General features: G+C 35.6%; 1 pseudogene; it reads right to left on the reverse strand.

Moving 5' to 3' along the window:
* LOC127934947 (oxysterol-binding protein-related protein 6-like) overlaps positions 1-13382 on the reverse strand; it is a 151169-nt pseudogene that overhangs the window by 17747 nt on the left and 120040 nt on the right.

Below are 13382 nucleotides of genomic sequence, written 5' to 3' on the forward strand. Positions count from 1 at the left end.
CCTTAGAGATAAATGTAACAAAAACAAAGGAACTTGTCTTTTATGAAAAGGACCCTGTGCAGCCCCTTATAATTAGGGGACAAATTGTAGAGGTAGTAGAAAAGTTCAAATACCTCGGTACATATATTGATTCTAATCTAAATTTCGGTGAAAACACAGATTACATTTTTAAAACTTGTAACCAACGTCTCAATCTATTGCGCAAGCTCAACTCTTTCTGAGTGAGCAAGCACATTATGGAAATAGTCTATAAGAATCTGATAGAGAGTATTCAAACTTTTAACATGGCGATGTGGTATGGTAATTTAAACATAAAAGGGAGAAGTAAGCTGCAGAGAATAGTAAACCTCGCCTCAAAAATCATAGGGACAAATCAGAAACAATTAAGTTCCATGTACGAGGAAGTTCTCAGGAAAAAAGCTTTTAAAATAACAAACGATCCCACTCATCCACTCAATAGGGAGTTTGAACTCCTTCCCTCTGCCAGACGTTACAAAGTACCTAGGGCAAATCGTAATATTTTCAAAAATTATTTTATTCCTAATGCAATTCGAATGTTGAACAACACGTCCCGCTGATGTATTGTAACGTAATTGCTACTGCTGTGCTGCATTTTGCCCTGAAGATGTTTGTGTGTTAGTTTTGTTGTTCTTGTTATTTTTGTTGTTGTTGGTTTGATTGTTGTTTTTATGAGACCGAAGGCAAATTTCCACATTGTGGACAATAAAATGAAAATGAATGAATGAAACGTTTAGCTCCAACTGGCCTTAACACACCTGGAAGATTAGTGTGTCTAGTAAGAGTTTGATTAGCTAACAGGGGCGTTAAACAAGATGCCGGGCCCTATGCATAGTCAGTCCTAATGGGCCCCCATGGCCCCCACCCATGAAAATATCCAGGTAAAATAAAATATATTTCAGATTCATACTTTTCAAGGGCCCTCTCTTCCTTTGGGGCCCTGGTAATCAGTACTGGTTTTACCCCCAGTCCGATCATGGGAGCTAAACTATAAAGGACACTGGCCCTCTAGAACAGAGTTTGGAGCTGTAAGGTCAAATAATTTTTATGTACTTCATTTTCATTTTATTTACTTAATAATGCTGCTTTTGCTGACATTATGTCTGTGGTCAAAAATTTTAATGACTGATGCCTTGGGCTTGGCACAGTGCACAGACACACGCAAAGCTCGGGATATGACAAATGCACGCAGCAAGGAAGGGATACGTTTGGCTCTACTGGGCATGCGCACATAAATACAACGATATTTTTGTCATACTGTACTTAGTGCTTGCATAAACTACTCGGCGCTGTCGGAAACAATCAACTACTCCAGCATGCATTAACCATAATGCATACAAAGTGTTTGCAAGTACGACGTGAATTTTAGAATTACAATATTACGTGGAGCTGTTACTATATGACCTTATCTATGTTGCATGTAAAAATAAAATATGTAATGTAATAATTAGGGTTGTGCCTGAAGCCAAATACCTTATTCGGAATGGGAAGGATAATGGCTTAAAAAATGAATAACGGACAAGGAATAATTCTGCCTGAATACTCGGCTGAAGCTGACACAGTCTGGTGTTTGCTAGATAACAGGTGAGCCAGGGCATCAGCGCCAGAAGTGAATGAATGTAAACTTTATGAGTGAAAAGAGAGCAAATCAAACACCGCATTGTTGTCGCATCTCTGTGCATCTCTCAGAAATCAGAGCGTTGCAAGAGTAATTTTACCTGTAATAATACATCATATACGTTATAGTATTTGTATATATTTAAAATTCAATGATTTAAAGCTTAGGCTACGATATGATACGAATGAATGTAGGTAGGCTAATAAGCACAGCGCACTCACCAATCAAACAGCTGCATTGCGCGTCTCAGTCTCTCAAAAACCAAATCAGTTCTCTCTCGAGAGTAGGCTAATAATCAGCTTAGATACGGATACATTGTCTACTTGTCCTACATGTTTGCATCTTTACCTTTTGCTGGTTTGCGCGGCACACACACATCTGTTTAGTGAAGTTCATTAACATTAAGACTCGCTAAAGTGTTCTGTTCTGCGTAATGAAAATGTGCGCACTGAATGGATTCAGTCATGTTTAAATGATCACTAAACTTTTGTCATGACATCTCTCTGCTTGCATGATAAATATTATTTTAGAAATTAATAAATTTTTAGTTTAACATGACACTTGTTCAGTGATAACTACGAAAAAAAGATAAAAAGTCATAACGTACATAACTGTACAATGTTGTATCCGAATGCAGATAGGAAAAATTTTGTGATTGTTACAGATACAAATACTGGCTGTTACATGACAATTTAAATATGTAATGCAATAATTATAAAGTTTTGAAAATTCACATATGTAACTGTTGCATAAGGCTATACATTAATAAGCGTTTATCCATTAAAAAAAAAGATTTAGTGTTTTCATTTGCAATAGCATGAACCACGAGTCGAGTAACTCGAGCATTTTTTTATAAAAAAATCGACTAGTAGAAATCAGTAGTCTTGTAACCCCTATACTGTACAACAATAACGAGTATTTCATTATTGTAAAGGGGACGTTTGAGGCGATCTAGGTGTAGACGTAAATAAAACACAATCTAACAGGTAGAAAATTAAATTAGAATCATCTAAACTTTTCAGGTCGCAGCAAATGCACCGCTGGTCATGTACATCCTTTCCCGGAATAATACTTAAAGCTAAGATGGAGAAACAGATGATAATAGCTGTACAAGGTCAAGGATAGTCATTTTTTAAATTAATCTATTATCAGAGCTACTGAAAGGGATGTTTAGTGCTGGAAATCCATTTATTCTTTGCTGAAACTTCTGCATCTTCATGGAGAGCGGGTCATGGTTGCCCAGCAACAGCAGACGCCACTGGATGACAGAGTGCTTTGGAAATAAGGAGAGTGGCCCGCCTAGCATTTTCCACACGTTTTCAGTTGCGAAATCATGCAAATGTGGTTTTGTTTTGAAGGATAATTTTTTTTTTTTTTTTTACTGGTCCCTTAATGCTGTTTTTTTTTTTTTTTTTTAAACAGCATTAAGGGACCAGTGGATGGAGTTTATTTTTACAGAGCATCAACGGAGTTGTGCAAGTGTTTTTGTTTGTTCCCTGCATTTCAAAGATGGTTGTTTTACAAACAAGGCCCAGTTTGACGCTGGATTTGCACATCGTTTATTTCTTAAGGATAATGCAGTCCCAACGAAAAAGGGTCACGATCGTTTGTTGGAACCGCATGCGGTGAGTAAAACTGCTTCAAATATCTCTGTGTTGTTAACTTAGCTATCGGCCCGTAAGCACATCAAGTCAACAACATGTGATGTTGTCATCAAACTGCACTGCACTGTACACCTTAAAAAAAAAAAAAAAAAAGTGGAACTTAGTCATTTTCCAAATATATACAGTTTCAGTACATACCACATAGAGACGTCGTTGCTGATGCTGCTCTTGTTAAATTTCAGCCTCTGGATCTGTTTCTGGATCATAAATATACGCTGAATCTGACTGTTAGCCATGGTTTGTTTTGGATGGTGGTTTTCCCCTCACGGTAATGTCACAACTGCCACACGCTCTCAACGCAAAAGCCTACTGGCGCTTGTGATTCTTTAGCTCCGCCCACACGTCACGCCTCCAGCCGGTCGTGTTTTTCCGGGAAAAATCGTTACAGACCATCTTTCTCTTATGAATATAATAAAACTAAAGACTTTTTGGAGTTATGAAGGATGCAGTACTACTCTATAGGTACTCAAGATTAACAGGATATTGAGTGAAAACGAGCATTCCACCCCCCCTTTAAAGTCCCCATGAAATCAAAATTAAATGTTTTTGGTGTTAACATCAATATGTCGATTTTAAGATTATCTATAAGGCAGTGTTCTCTAAACCATTGTCAAAATTCGCATTTAGAAGATAAGCATTCACCAAAACAGCTCAACAATTATTTTGATGTCATATCATGCTTCACCTTCTCATCAAATCTTCTGACCAATCAAATACTCTCTAGAACTTTGTAAATCCATTTTGTGTATTGTTAATATATTATTGCTAGAGATTATAACGGATATGCAGGTCACCGATTCATGGGTTCTGAACTAATGAATCACGGTTCGTTAAATCAAAAACAATGCAAACTTAACACTTGTAGATTTAGAATTCAGGCATATAAAATGAAACCTTTGTAAACTAAATGCCTGGCGCCAGCCTGGCTGGGTTTAAATTATTTACGACAAGAAATTCCAGAGTCACGTGAGCAGCCTCAAAGGTGAAACGAAACACCCACATTCCTAAACACACACACAAACTTTTCTTTAAGCTCTCTATGTAAGTCCATAATAATATGTATTTTGAATATGTTTATGCGTTGCATGAAATGGTTAATCCTTGTTATGTGAGGAGTATAAGTTGCTAACTTATAAATTGGAAATGTTTCTCCTAATTTTATTGTTCTCAAATAGAACCATGGGTTGTAACCCTACCCTTACTCTGGGTGATTTGTAGTTTAATGTATTATTAGTTCAATTATTAAAAACCAATATATATTCATTATTGCCTCTGAACCGCTCACATTACGAGTCAATGAAATGTTTGATCTTTAGTTACACACTTTTTACTTTTAGTAACTAAATTTATCATAATGATAGGATAATGTTTTCATGGCCAGAGAATATTTTTCCTTGAATTATAAGTGATAACTTTATTGAAAATTGATAAGTTAATCTTACGGCCGTTTGCTGGAACAACCACTGTTTGATTTGCGGTAATTTACAGTAAGAGATATCACCATAATTGATATGAAGAATTGGCTATTGACATATTGAGTAAATTACAGTGCCCTGTAATGAGTTATTGATATATGCAATTGAGCTATTTTTCATCTTCAATAATAATAATGTAACTGTCATATGATATATATATTTATACACATATACACACCAGTGGTGGACAGTAACGGACTAGCTTTACTTCGTTAATGTACATAAGTACATTTTTCAAGTATCTGTACTTTACTGGAGTAGTTTTATTTTGAGCAACTTTTACTTCACTACATTCCAAAGTATAAAATCGTACTTTTTACTTCACTACATTTCATAAAACATATCGTTACTCCCTATAATATCATGTGCTCGGACACTCAGAAGCGGTGTCTGATTCATCATGAACGAACTGAATCTTTTCAAAATAAACTTTTAAATCGGATCGCGAATCACACCAAACAATTCGTTTACGAATTAGAATGATCCGATTGCAGCTGTTCTGGAGTCGACCACTCACTGATTCAAATGAACCGTTTAGTGCGAGTCTACAGAAGTAAGAACCGGGAGATCTTGTGAGCGCGCGTGCGTCTGATGTTGCTAAAAGTAAGTTATTAATATCGAAATTTTGGATTAATTATTGTAACTGAAAATCATATTTGGGTCAAAACTGTCAGTTGTTTGGGAACTAAATCCATTGTAAAGAGAGATCTATTTAAGCCCACTCAAATGCTCGAGTGCAGACGATGCAGACACATCAATTCTAGGTAAAAAAAAACAAAAAAAAAACAACAACAACAACAAAAAAAACCATAAAATAACACAGATTAAATACAATAACCTGTGCACGTTCAAATTCACCGCTGCCGTAATGTTAACAGTTGAATTAAAATGTCCTTTGTGACGTCTGTTTTTATATTGTTTATCGACAGTAACGTTATACATATGTATATTGTTTGGATTAACTAGACGATTAGACAGACATGAATGTTCATCGTACTGAAAATAAGTAAATATTGTTAGCTGATGCTAACTGTCTAGCTAACAAGCTTGTTGGTTCTAAGTTGATGTAATTTTTATAAATAATGTCCAAATATTTTTATTCAATTTTTATTTTTATTTTGTGGAGAGGAAGTTCCAACTTATAGGTCAGAAGGCTGTTGGAATTCTGCTACTTTTTGCAAGCCCTATATCTGCATAAGTTTTTGAGAGAGGTCCATGTGTAATACTTATATGAAAAGATGTTAGCCAGTCATCAAGCATAACTAGAACCTTATCTAGCAACAGGAAGAATAAACTCCTACAATCCAGTGAGATTTTTTTGCATTGTGCAATTTGATTCAAGCCATTTGCGCTTTCGCTGTCCATGACACAGATCAAGTTTTCTTTTGAAAAACTCAAGTTGCATTTGCACAATTCAGATGCATGCTCTCAATGTGTCTTAATTTTGTGGATTCATAGTGTTTGTTTTAAGACATAGAACACATTTAGGCCTTTCCTGACCAGCATCTGCCTGGGTCTGTGCAACTTCATCTATGGCTTTTCTCGTACCTTTCACAAACCAATCCATTTCCCATTCTACATCTGTTGGCTGTATAGGGTTGTATTTCTTTTTCTGTTGATGGCCCGTGCCCCCCACTTTGATAACCACTGAAATTATTTAATTCTTACACTCCAGCGGCTGAGGCCAAAGACACAATGATGCAGAAATAGGCATAAATCTGATTCTGCAGAGGTGGGCTTTCGTCTCACTATTACGTCATAATGTGAAAATCTGGAACGAGTCGATTTCTGATCTTGGTAAAAAAAAAAAAAAAAAAAAAAGTTTTTGAACTAACAAGGAAGTTTTAAGCTCTGAAATTTACAGGACATTTTATAGTACAATGACCTCTTTCTTACGTGTCAAAACATGAAGAAAAAATGTATTTCTAAATATCTGACCCCTTTAAATTACACAGAATATACTTTTTAAATTAAATTTAATATAATGCTTGATGCACTGCTTTTAGATTATGGGCTATTCGGTTTATCAGTTTTTCATATTCTATAGAGAAGAAAAAGCTTGAAGGAAAAATATTTTTCTCATTGTTTTGGTAGTAAATTGAGTATAAGACAACATAAAAACTTGTAGGTTTCTGGTCGTTGTTTTTAATCACACCATCCTATGTTTTAGATGATCTAGAATATATAGCAGAGCATAATTTAATTCTCACACGGCAGCAAGATAAATTTTTAATAAGCCAAAAAGAATACACGTCACACCTCTGTTTATCATTTTGCACTGGCTTCCAATAGCTGCTCGCATAAAATTCAAGGCATTGATGTTTGCCTACAAAACTACCACTGGCTCTGCACCCATTTACCTAAATTTGTTACTTCAGACTTATGTGCCTCTAGAAGCTTGCGTTCCTGTAAGTGAACGTCGCTTGATTGTTCATCCCAAAGAAGCACAAAGTCACTTGTACAGACTTTTAAATTAAAAGATCCCTCCTGATGGAATTGACCTCCCCAACTCAATCCGAGCAGCTGAGTCCTTAGCCATCTTCAAGAATCGGCTTAAAACACATCTCTTCCATCTTTATTTGACCCTCTAACTTTAACACTCACTATTCTAATTATATTCTTTAAAAAAAAATCTAACTACCTCTAATCTTTTTCTATTCTATTTTCTTATTATAATATTACTTAAAATCCCATGCTAAGTGCACTGTATTAACCTAACTGAGACTTGTTATAGCACTTATATATCATTGCTCTTTTTGTTGTTTTTGATTGCTTCAAAGTCACTTTGGATAAAACCGTCTGCTAAATGAATAAATGTAATAAATGTAAATGTATTTCTTGTCCCAGAGCATTCATAGTGGCCCTGTGTATTACTGTGACCATGTAATGTGTGACCCTTTCCCTTCGATGTGCATTGTCAACGGCCACAACTATATATAAACCTCAAAACTTAATGAAAACGAATATCCAAAGAATAAAATTTTAAACTCAAATAAAATCATTTGCTTCTCAGCTGTGTAGAGAGCTCAGTTGAACCATACTCACTTTGGCAAAGTTATATTAACCATTCCGGTTGAAACGATTTCCACTAACTTCCCCCAGAACTTATACTTCCATCTCTGGTCTGAAAATGAAGAAGGAATGAATGAAAGATCAAATGAATGAACAAATAAAATAAAATAATGTGTATGAAGAGTTTGGTTCCAAACCACAATAAATCAATTGATTAATTTAAGTAAAAATGTGTTTTCTTTATCATGAAGGTGGCATGATGAAAACCACTATTGTCCATTTCAAACTTTCACATAACATCTTTAGGTTATAATAGCATCACAAATTAAAATCCAGGTTTTGATTTTCAAAGATTTATAAAATTGTATTATTTTTGTTCCCAACATGCAATAAATCCATTGAATTAATATGAAAGTTGTTTTTCATATTGAAACTAATGAAAATACTCTGAACTTGGTCAATATCAATTATATTATAATCATAACTCAACTCAACTTTCATAAAGCACTTTCAAAACCATTAGAATGGACCAAAGTGCTGTCCATAAGTAGGCACTAACTCTAAAATAAATACCAACATTAAGTTACAACATTAAGTTACATTAAAAACAAGACACAAGAAAATCTAAACAAATCACTATCAGTTCTCAGACCTAATCAAACGCCAAAGGCTTGATTAAATAAATAAGTCTTCTATTCCTTTTTAAAAATATCCATGCCTGATGAGGTTTTTAAGGATAGAGGCAATACATTCCAAAGTGCAGAAGCCGCCACAGAAAAAGCGCGGTCTCCACTACACCTCAAACGAGACCGTGGGACGCTTAGGAGCATATTCCGAGAGGAGCGAAGGTGACGTTGAGACTGATAAGGAATTAACATGTCTTTTATGTACTCAGGAGCTTGATCATGTAGAGCTTTAAAAACAAACATCAACACCTTATATTGTATTCTGTATCTAACAGGTAACCAGTGAAGGGATATTAATAAAGGTGCTATGTGATCCCGTTTTCTGGTATTTGTTAAAAATCTCACTGCAGCATTCTGGACACACTGAAGATGAGTAACCAGTGATTCACTAATGCCCAGATAAAGAGCATTACAATAATCCAGCCGGGTTGAAACAAAGGCATGCACAACAATCTCCAAGTCCTTGTACGAAAGAATTGGTTTCAGTTTAGACAATTTTCTTAAATGAAAGAAAGATGATTTCACAACGCTGTTAACTTGACGATCAAAGCGTAATTCCGAATTGAAAAATATTCCAAGGTTCTTTACATAACTTTGCATATTGTTGGACAGTAGTCTATTATTTCCAGCCGGAGCATTCCCAAACTCCTTGTTCCCAAACATAATAAACTCAGTCTTATCCTCATTTAATTGTAAAAAATGATTAGCTAGCCATCCCTTTACCTCAGTCAAGCACTTATAAAAATTAGTAAAAGATGCACAACCATCACACTCCAAAGGAAGGTACAACTGTTAATCATCATAGAGGTGATAGTTAATATTATGCTGCTTAAAAATAGACCCCAAGGGGTAACATATACAGAGAAAACAGAGTCGGACCAAGGATTGATCCCTGAGGAACCCCCAAAGAAATAGCAGCAGATGCAGAGACATAATTTCCAATTTTAACAGCGCATGTCCTGTCATGCAAATAAGAGGAAAGCCACTTAAGGGCTACACCATTGATCCCTACATAATCTCTAAGGCGGTCTATTAAAACTGCGTGATCTAAAGTATCAAAGGCTGCACTTAAATCTAGCATCATTAAGGCAACACTTTTCCCGGAGTCAATACTTAACAAAATATCATTTGTAACCTTCAATAGTGCTGATTTTGTGCTATGTTTGGTCCTAAATTCAGACTGAAAAATATCCATTATGTTATTTACAATCAAGAAATCTATAAGTTTATTATGGACAACTTTCTTTAAAATCTTATTCATAAAAGGCAATTTCGAAATAGGTCTGAAATTTTTTAACTCGTGAATCCAAGTTATGTTTTTTTAATACCGCTCAATAACAGCATGCTTAAACCCTGAAGGTACAATTCCATGATATAAACTACTATTGATAATCAGAAGTATATTAGGACCAATAGTGTCTATAACATCTTTAAACAATCGCAACGAAAGAACGTCATAAAGTGAGGTAGTCGGCTTTAAATGCATTATCTTTTCCAACTCAACTAATGTAATAGATGAAAATTTACTCAAACAATGAGAAGGATTAATTATATCGGCTACAACATTGCCTACAGGCACAATATTTGACCGAATAAGAACAACCTTATCAATAAAATATTTTTAAAAAACTATCACATAGATCCTTAGACGGGAAAGGAAAATAGTTGATAGAAGGACTCAATATTTTATCTATAGTTGAAAATAGTACCTTCGGATTATTTGCATTATGTGATATAATTCGCGAAAAAATATGAAGATATATCTGCTCTAACAGCGTTTTGATAGTTTGATAGAGATTCTCTAAGAATATCATAAGATATCTGCAATTTATCTTTCAGCCACTTACGCTCTGCCAGCCGAAAAAACCCGCCTCAAATTACGCGTTACATCATTTAACCACGGTCGTTTTTTAACTTTTTGATATCTCATTTTAAAAGGCGCAACATGATCCAAAATTTCAGAGCAAACATTATTAAAAGAGACAACAAATTCATCAGGTCCTACAACTGACAGTATGGTAGGCTCAACATGAAGGGCTAATTCAGTAAAAGCAGTTGAGAACACACTAGATGTAGAAGTAGTGATAACCCTGGACAAGAATGATGGAGGCTGATGACAGTCATTTGTTGTAGAGGTAAAATTAAACCTAATAGGCATATGATCCGAGATGGCCATTTCTTCAACAAATATTTTCTATCGTTATCCCCAAAGAAAAGATCAAGTCAAGTGTGTGGCCATGATTGTGTGTAGGACCGGAAACACATTGAAATAAGTTAAAAGAATCAACTAAATTCAAGAATTCCTTGGTTATGGGTTATTCCCAGGACAACAAACATGAATGTCAAAATCACCCATAATCAAAATCCTGTCAGCAGATGGAACAACCACAGATAAAAACTCACAAAATTCATCAAGAAAATTCTTATTATAACCAGGAGGCCTATATATCAAGGCACAAAATCACTGGCGAGGGCAAGTCAATCTTCATTAATTGAACTTCAAAACTCTTTGAACTTTCAGCAGACAGTAACTTGCACTTCATCATGTTATTAAAAATAACAGCCAAGCCTCCACCTCGACGATTACTTATCGAAGTACTTAAATAGCTACATCCCCTTGGTAAAAGCTCAACAAGAGGACTCAGATCAGCGTAATTTAGCCAAGTTTCAGTGATAAAAAGAAAGTCCAGCCCATATTTTACATAATAGTCATTCAAGATGAATGTTTTGTTGACAACTGAGCGTGCGTTTATCAAAGCCATGAGCACTGTGGTCGACTCAAGGGGCCGATTAGAGGAAGAAACAGCACTTAGCTTCATTGCCCCAGCTCGTCTCATGGAGCGCAAATTTGAGTGCACCACGCCTCCGCGTCTCGTCTCTCTCCGTGTAGTCCAGCGCAATGATGTTGATGTGGCAGGCAGAACATGTAACAAATAGGAAGGCCGCGACTCCACTGTTGGTCTAGCTCCACTATTCAGGATCCTCAATTTCTTAAGTTTCACCAAGACTCCAGCCCATATGCCTCGTCTCCTGCGGCGTCTCCTCTTCCAGCACACGCATCCTGGAGTTACCTGACAGACTTTAAACGGCGGCTGGAACATGCATGGCTGTTCAGCAAACAATTTCAAGTTCAAATCACGGCTGCACATATTCAAGGCCGTAGTACGAAGACTTAGCAGAGAAAGGCGACCATAGATCAACTGAGAGCAATCCAAATAATTGATAAAACATAAAAGTAAAATAAATAAACAAAAAACAGACATCCTAAATGTAGAGCGACGGCAAGCCAATACACAACCTGGCGCCTTCTTTCCTAGGTTATCCAAAAAAAAAAATAATTATATACAGGCACTGGACTAAAAATACATTCAGTTATCGCTTCTAGAATGAATTCAACAGTTTTTGTTAACGCTATTATTTAATTCAGCAATAAAATAAATTTCACCATGAACAAGAATATGAAAAACAATATCACATTAGACTACAGAAATTCCAAATTTCTATTCTCGACTCGAGAAGAGTCAGTCTATTGTTTGTTATCTGGCTCGGCTCGGTGTTCATCTTCAGTTCTCTCGTCACAGCAGTTCAGTCAGTGTACTGTCTGAGTAAATAAATTATTCCAGAATATTGGTTTGTTTTAACTCAGAGGGAGTTTCAGCCAAATAAAAAAAAAAGGTAACAGCTTAAGTCATTTGTGGATTAATGCGTATTGGAGATGCGAACCATTTAAAACGATTCAGTTCAATTTGGTGAAATGGTTCAAGAAGATCCGGTTACATCGAGTGATTCGTTCATGAACCGGATATCACAAACTGCTTTGTTTTGAACTCTCTCTCACAACAGACACGGAAGAGAAGACAATGCTGAATAAAGTTGTAGTTTTTGCTATTTTTGGACCAAAATGTATTTTTGGTGCTTCAACAAATTCTAACAGACCCTCTGATGTCACATGGACTACTTTGATGATGTTTTTCTTACCTCTCTGGACATGGACAGTAGACCGTACACACAGCTTCAATGGAGGGACTGAGAGCTCTCGGACTAAATTTAAAATATTTTAAACAGTGTTCCAATGATAAACCGAGATCTCACGGATTTGGAACGACATAAGGGATCATCAAGTTATTGATGATATATTCTTGATTATTGGGTGAACTAACCCTTTAACATTAAACTTCAGCGAAACTATTCACATTTTTTTTTATATATAGTGCTCTCATTATAATGTTCTGTATATGACAGTAGTTATGTTCTGCATTTCTGTTTTGAGCTGCGCGCGCTGAAGATGACCAGTAGAATGAAGTATTTGATAGCAGGTTTTTAATCAATGGGATTTGACTCCAAGCATATTCTGTATGAGATAAATGTTTATACAACATAACATTTATATTATGAAGTATAGGCTATCTGCACAAAATGCCCTGAATGCATGAATATGTCTGTGCATCTATGAATGAACTCCTTTTGTAGACTGTTTCTTCACGCAACAAAGTGCAGAAACACGGCAGCTAAACTAAAAATTCACAGCGTTTTATAATAGTGTTCTCATTATAATGTTATATACATAAGAGTCCCAGTCATAGTTCTTAATATGCGTTGTTGCTTGTCTTGTTCGCACTGCGTGCTGAAGAGATCACCGTAGTACAATGAACGAAGCTCTTTACTGCAGGGCAACTCAACCAAATGCATCTTATACGACATAAATATATACACAATATATATATAAACCTGCTGAAATGTTTTGAAATTATTTATGCCCTACCTTGAAGAAAAATCTTGTAAAGTCTTGTTTTTTTAAAGATTTAAATCTCTGCCTCCAAGATGCTCCTCTTTTGGTCACGGACTATAGAAAGTGAAACTTCAATCTATGGGGTGGTTGGATTTATTAACGCACATATATTAATATTAA

This window comes from Carassius gibelio, chromosome A19 (genome assembly GCF_023724105.1).
Source record: "Carassius gibelio isolate Cgi1373 ecotype wild population from Czech Republic chromosome A19, carGib1.2-hapl.c, whole genome shotgun sequence".
NCBI lineage: Eukaryota > Metazoa > Chordata > Actinopteri > Cypriniformes > Cyprinidae > Carassius > Carassius gibelio.